The sequence below is a fragment of the Rissa tridactyla genome, chromosome 3 (assembly GCF_028500815.1).
Source record: "Rissa tridactyla isolate bRisTri1 chromosome 3, bRisTri1.patW.cur.20221130, whole genome shotgun sequence".
NCBI classification, from domain to species: domain Eukaryota; kingdom Metazoa; phylum Chordata; class Aves; order Charadriiformes; family Laridae; genus Rissa; species Rissa tridactyla.
Genome location: NC_071468.1, coordinates 58,248,465 through 58,254,464, shown reverse-complemented (window position 1 = coordinate 58,254,464; position 6,000 = coordinate 58,248,465). Strand labels below are relative to the sequence as shown.

The 6,000-nt window shown below is 41.7% G+C and overlaps 1 protein-coding gene across 2 annotated transcripts in view; it reads left to right on the top strand.

The window, feature by feature from the left end:
• Window positions 1-1,862: 1,862 nt before the first annotated feature.
• IPCEF1 (interaction protein for cytohesin exchange factors 1) overlaps window positions 1,863-6,000 on the top strand; it is a 90,172-nt gene continuing 86,034 nt past the window's right edge. Inside the window, exons 1-2 of one of the 2 annotated variants that reach the window (XM_054194674.1) lie at window positions 1,867-1,899; window positions 4,217-4,325. The gene's annotated coding sequence lies outside the window, so the exon portion shown is untranslated. Of the gene's footprint in view, window positions 1,900-4,216; window positions 4,326-6,000 lie in introns of both variants that reach the window. The other variant, XM_054194677.1, reaches the window with a different exon arrangement.

Genomic DNA, 6,000 nt, shown 5'->3' with positions numbered 1-6,000 from the left:
GAAAAAACCATCACCAGAATTTTGAAGTTCAGAAAAACTGAACTACCGCTGGTAACCAAAGCACATGACATCTCCCACAGCTTGCTCCTGCAAATGTGGATTTTTCATCTAGCTTCTGATGAAGTATTTGACGTGTTCTTACATTGACGAAGATTTTGGGCACCCTCTGATCTCACACAGCGCTTGCTGCTGATGTATCTGGGTATGATCAGAGACATCTTAGTGAGTGTGGCCGAGTCTGGCAGTGTTGACTCAGGACAGGGGCTGCGAGGTGAGTGTTGCACCAGCCTGACTAGTTTCATACAAACTATTTGGATTGGACATACCTAATGTGTCTACATCTTAAAATTAAGTGGAAGTCTGTTATAAAAAAAACAAAAAAACAAAACCATCCAAAAGCCATTAGATGTTGCCAAAGCATCATTCTCTGGTTGCTTTCTGATACTCTCACCTACCTTGCACCCCTAAGACAAAATCCTATGTGGTGCCCTAATGAAAATGGGCACACTATGGGCTTCCTTCTGTTGATGAAAGCACCAGGCCAAGCAACATTTCTGTTGGTTTTTTTTTTTTTCTCTAGGTCTTGAGCAACTTCCAGTGATGGCCAGTCCCTTCAATCTGTTGCTGCCTTCTCCCTTTGCATAAGCGAGGTGGCCTGTGGTGGCATGGGTGCTATACGTGCACTTGGTCAGCAGTTGCGTGTTCCCCTGGATGGTTCCAGTTTGGCTGCCCTCGCTGAGCACCTTGGGCACTTTCTGCATTGCCGGGCTTGTGTGCCTGCAGCAGGCAGTGTTGTGTTTGACGTGCTTGTGTTCTCTAGGATAAATAGGCATTTCTCCTGCTGAGTAAATAGGGCTTGTCTGGCAAGAGGGTCCATCCAAGGCAGTGCTAGGTCTGATTCTTCTTTTCACTTTTTTTGTCAAACCTGCTTGGTTTATTAGAGCCATTTCTGACTTACGGCTGCAGGGGTGAAATGAAAATAGGACCTTGCTGACAAAGAGGATTCAAGTGAACGTTCGAACAAGTGAGAAAAGGCCAAGGAAATTAGAGAAGTAAAAACAGGCCCTATTTCTTCATCTTTGAGCAGTGCTAAACCAAAAATACACCAAGTAAACGTGTATGTGTTTTGCATTTGTGTGTGTCTTTTTTTTTTTATCTCAGCCTAATGTCTGGAAACTTTTAATGTTATTCTCCTACAAGTTTCTAGACTATGAGAATATCTTGAACTTTCAAAACGTAGCTGCAAGTAACTTCATGGGACACTTAGGATCAAGCTGCTGCTTATTGTGCTGATGTGTCCGGGGGAGCAGGCTGCTTGCAACATCTGGCTTTTCTGTTCCTTCCCAGCCCTCCCACTCTAAACCCAACACACATCACATCAGGTGGCTTTCAATATGATGTGCTCGTGACTAGATCCTCTTTTCACTGCCCTGTTTGGTGCAACTTTCGAGAACAATATAAAATGGATTTTTAAAGGCTGGAGATACTGCAGTATATAAACACAGGTGGATGTAATTATTAGTAGGTTTGAGAACTGGAGCTGTTGTAAGGTGAAGTATACACTGCTGCATTCCAGATGAAAAGTTGTTCTTCAAATAGAAATTGTGTTGATATGTACTTGGACTATTAATTATGCGTTTGATTCAGAAATGCACAAAGCTGCATTTGTGTGCAACTTCAGTAAAGTTCACGTGGAAAAGCTGAATCATCCAAGCCATCTGAATGATGCACACTATTCGGTGGTTGTTTTCTTCAGCAGGCAGCTGGTGATCTCTCTTCCTGTATTCAGGGCGAGGGGGGGGAAAAAAAGGAAGACAGGAAGGAGTCTCCGTGGGGGGGAGCCCTCTTGGTTCATGTGTGCAAACTTTTTGATTTTCCTGAGAGATCTCTAGATTTATGGTAAGTGGAAACTATATTCAGAGGATTGAATAGGCAATATGCATTACAACTAGGTTATAAAGTGTTTTTATTTTAAAATAATAATGCTTTATACATTTTTCAGGCATGATTTGCTTAGTGTAAGTTATATTTCAAGCAGTGCTTCACGTGGAGGATATGGGAATTGTGCTAGGGCTGGGAATCCTTCAGACGGGGTGGCTTTTGTGTCTCCTGCTCCCCCCCTCAAAATCAGGAGGTGAACTGTGAGATTTGGTGCCTCCTCAACCAGAAAATGTTAATTCGGCTTACCTTTTGTGCTGCCTGTGTTGTAAACTTAATACTTAATTTACATGTTTACCTACCTAAGCTCAATGGTAGTGAAGGGCTGTTTAATGCTGGAAAAACTTCCAGCTAAGGAGTGGGACACGCAGGTGATGGGGCAGGGGGGGAGCAGTCGTTTTGCAGGCATGTCCCTCCTCCCCTCCCGCTGCTGCAGCTTCTTTAGTTTTCCACATTTAGGATGTATCTGGTTTCCTGTGGGATATTTTGTTTACATTGAGTGTGGCTAACAAGTTAACTGTTTTTATGCTCTATCCCTTTATTACTGTCTGTCATATCTATTTAGATTGTAAGCTTTTTTTCTTTTGTAGCAAACCAGATCTTACGGTTGCAACATCCTGAGCACGCTGGGAGGGTGATTTAATTGGCTTCTAACCACTTTCGTAGTAAATAGTAATGATACAGTTCAAAAGGCCTAAAGAGCAGCAGCAAGAACCTTGGTTTGGAATGGAAAAAGCAACACAGAGGAGCTTTGCTCAGAGATCTTCTTTTTGGCTTGATTTCCCCCCACCCCCACCCCCCTTAAGCTGAAGAGGGACACAACCAGCAGGCATTCAAATCTTCGAGTCTATAGCAACCTCTGTGGCTATGGCAGTACAAATAATAATCTGCCTGGGAAATGATGGTAAACTGCTTATATTTCTAACCAACACAGAACAGAAAAAAGGATCGGAGTTCTTGTTTTAGGCAGGTTCTTCAAGAGTCTCTCATTGACTGTGCTGGGGCGGGGGGGACACTTCTATTCCTTTTGGTGTCATTTTAGGGCTGGTAATGCCAATCACGTAACCTGGAGTACTCACCACAGCAGGTATTTCCAATGAGGGGGCAACAACCCCCTCAGGGGTCTTTGCATAGAAAACATTGTCTTTTGAGGAAATATTACATAAAATAATGTTGCATAGTCTTAAGAAGAGGTGACTGAATTGGTGTCATAAGAACAAGCATGATAAAGTTTTTATGAAAGAAAATTATAGGACAGATTTTCATAGGACAAGAGATAATAGGCTTAAATTACAGCATGGAGCTTGAAGTTGTAGAAAAATCCAAAGTCAGGGAGAGTTAACCACTGGTTTAGGCTGCTGAAGGAAGCTGTGGAACCTCCATTATTTGATGTCTTTAAAAACAGGTTAGGCAGCTCAGCCTCTGTTCAGGAATAGCCCAAGTATAATTGATCCTGCTGGGAGAGCCAGACTTAATGATCTCTTGATGTCTCTTTCCAACCTTATGAATCTGCAGAGGCCCTGTGAATAGGCCCTATATAATTGCCTCCTGGTGGAGTTCATCAAGCACTTTCAGGTTGTTCTGGATAAAAGCCACCATATGCACTTAAAATCACTATAACTATAGTGAAGTTCTGAGGTTTAAAGGACCCTGAGGCAATTGAGTAAATGCATGAGAAGATCCAGTTCAGTGGAAGACCAACAATCAGAACAGTGGAAATCAATACTTTTGCAAATTCGCAGCTGTCTAGAATAAAATCATCATCTTCTGCAATTACCACTGTCATTCCTTCAGTTAAGGCACCTGCAGGACATTGGAAAAACATAGTTATCTAACTTGAGGAACCACATTTTTTTTCCCCCTTAACCAAATGAAAGTGTTAGAGATGGCTCTACACTTTCAAGTCTTCAAGGGAGAGCATATTGATAGCTCTAAAAGATATTTTAGTCTTTGAAAACCAAAACAACAGATCTACAAAATCTACTCCTGCTTTATATCACTTCCTTGGATATAATACAGTTGAAAAATCCCTGCCCCCTGCACATTCCTGTTGTAATCCTTAATTTTTTAGAAAGGAAAATGACTTGCAGACAGGCAGGGTAGCTCAGTGCTTATGGAAATAGCTTGTTTCTGTATGTAAGTTCCTTGTTAAAACAAGCTGTGAAGCAAAAAAGTAACCACTGTCATCTTCTTTCAACCAATGAGCGGCCCATGGATAAGAACTTCGTGGGGAGACACAGTGATGGCATTATGCTGAGAAATTAATTTCCCCACACAGTGCAAGTTATCAGTGGCCAGAGTCTCCAGAAAGCGGCACCAGATGCCCGGAGTATTTTGGCATGCAAGTCTGTAGAAAGCTCCAAAGAGGAGGAAGTGAAAGAATGGTGGTAAGTCTCTCGCAAGAAATTTTAGAGATGTGGGACTTCATTTGCACATGAGTAGGACAGCTCTCTTCAGCAAAAAGCATGGCGAGAAGTGGGATAGACTGTGTCTTTTCTACCACTGAAAGGACGGAGCCATCTGCTTTTCCATGTCATCACTGAATGCTGACATGTCTGCTTGTCTTTCTCTCTTCTATGGACTATTCATTCTTTCCATAAGTAACACATACGCTTCTTCAGGCCTGTCGCTATTGTCCTCACTGGGTTCAATGCATATGTAAAGGCAGTAGTTATTTTAGGAAGCAATAGCTGAGTCTGTGCATCAGATTCCAAGATATGTTCTTGGGCAAGTTTTCAGATAATCCATTTATATGCAATCAAAGTGCTTTGAAGATATAAAGTGCCATGTTACTGATAACAACTGATTAGTCATGCAAATAAATGGAAATATTTTAATTAGGGCAATGTCAACATGACTGTACTGTGGAAAAGAGCCTATATAAACATATTAAATAGATAATCTATTAGTGGGAACAACCTATGATTAAGGGCGTTGTGTTTTAATTTTTTTTGTGTGGGGGGGAATAATATACATAGCAAAGTAGCAATGCAAGAGAATAACAATCTGATAAGCTAAAAAACAATAACTAATAACCTGTGTTTTTCAAAGTATGAAGAAAGCTACAAATGAGATATTTGTGTCCCTTCATCTCTGCTTGAGCCACAGCACAATTCAGAGTAGGCTGGGGATGCTTAGGTACGTACTGCCTGAAATGTGGCAGCTTTGTCAGCCTGTCACTGTTTCAGTCTACCTACACGTCCTGTGGTGCTATAGTAGCTTTGTTTTAGGGTTTATCATCGCTTTTCTGCCAGGACCCTTCTTTCTTGCAAAGTCTCTTTTTTTGGGGGGTGATCTGCCAGCATCCTGACTGGGAGTAACAGCAAGTGGCTGGACCATTTGCTACAAGGCCTTCTGGTGTTCTGTAGGAGATGCGTGTCAGATGTTGCTAGGTCGTTTTATATCTACTTCATAGTCACTTTTTCATGTGTGTACAACTATGTGTAAGGTGGATAGAAATGGAAGGCCAGGATCAAGGTATCGTGTTGTACCACACGTGTTCAGGAAGGCTTCAGAGGGTTAGAGCCAGATCTTTGATGTTCTGTAGGCTGCACCCTACGCTTTTGCTTCCCTCGGAGAGCAGGATCAGGTACCTCTGTGGTAGGGAATGGAGCAGAATATCAGACTATTGTTATTGATATGTGTCTGTTTATCACCTTTGACAGTACATCTGGGCAATGTAAGTGATGAATGTTTGATGGATTATGGGAATACATTCATGAAATTATGCCTTGTCTTTTTGTTTTTAGTGCCAGGACTTGTTTATAGTGGAGTGTGCCAGAGTTCAATTAACCTCCAATTAAAAATCAGGAGAAGCAACAGTTTACCTCATGGTAAACACCATGTAGTGCCTCAATTTACTGTCTGCCAGTTAGTCACAACACCCACAGTCTATTTAATTTATGATTAAAATGCAAAGGCTTAATGTAAAGTGAATCTTCCAGTCCGACTTGCTAGTTTCAGTGGAATTTGCCTGAGCCGTATATAGGTGAATTTATGTGTGTGTATGTCTGTGGGTATCCATGTATATACCCCCATGTTTTTGAATCCTGCCCAAGTTTA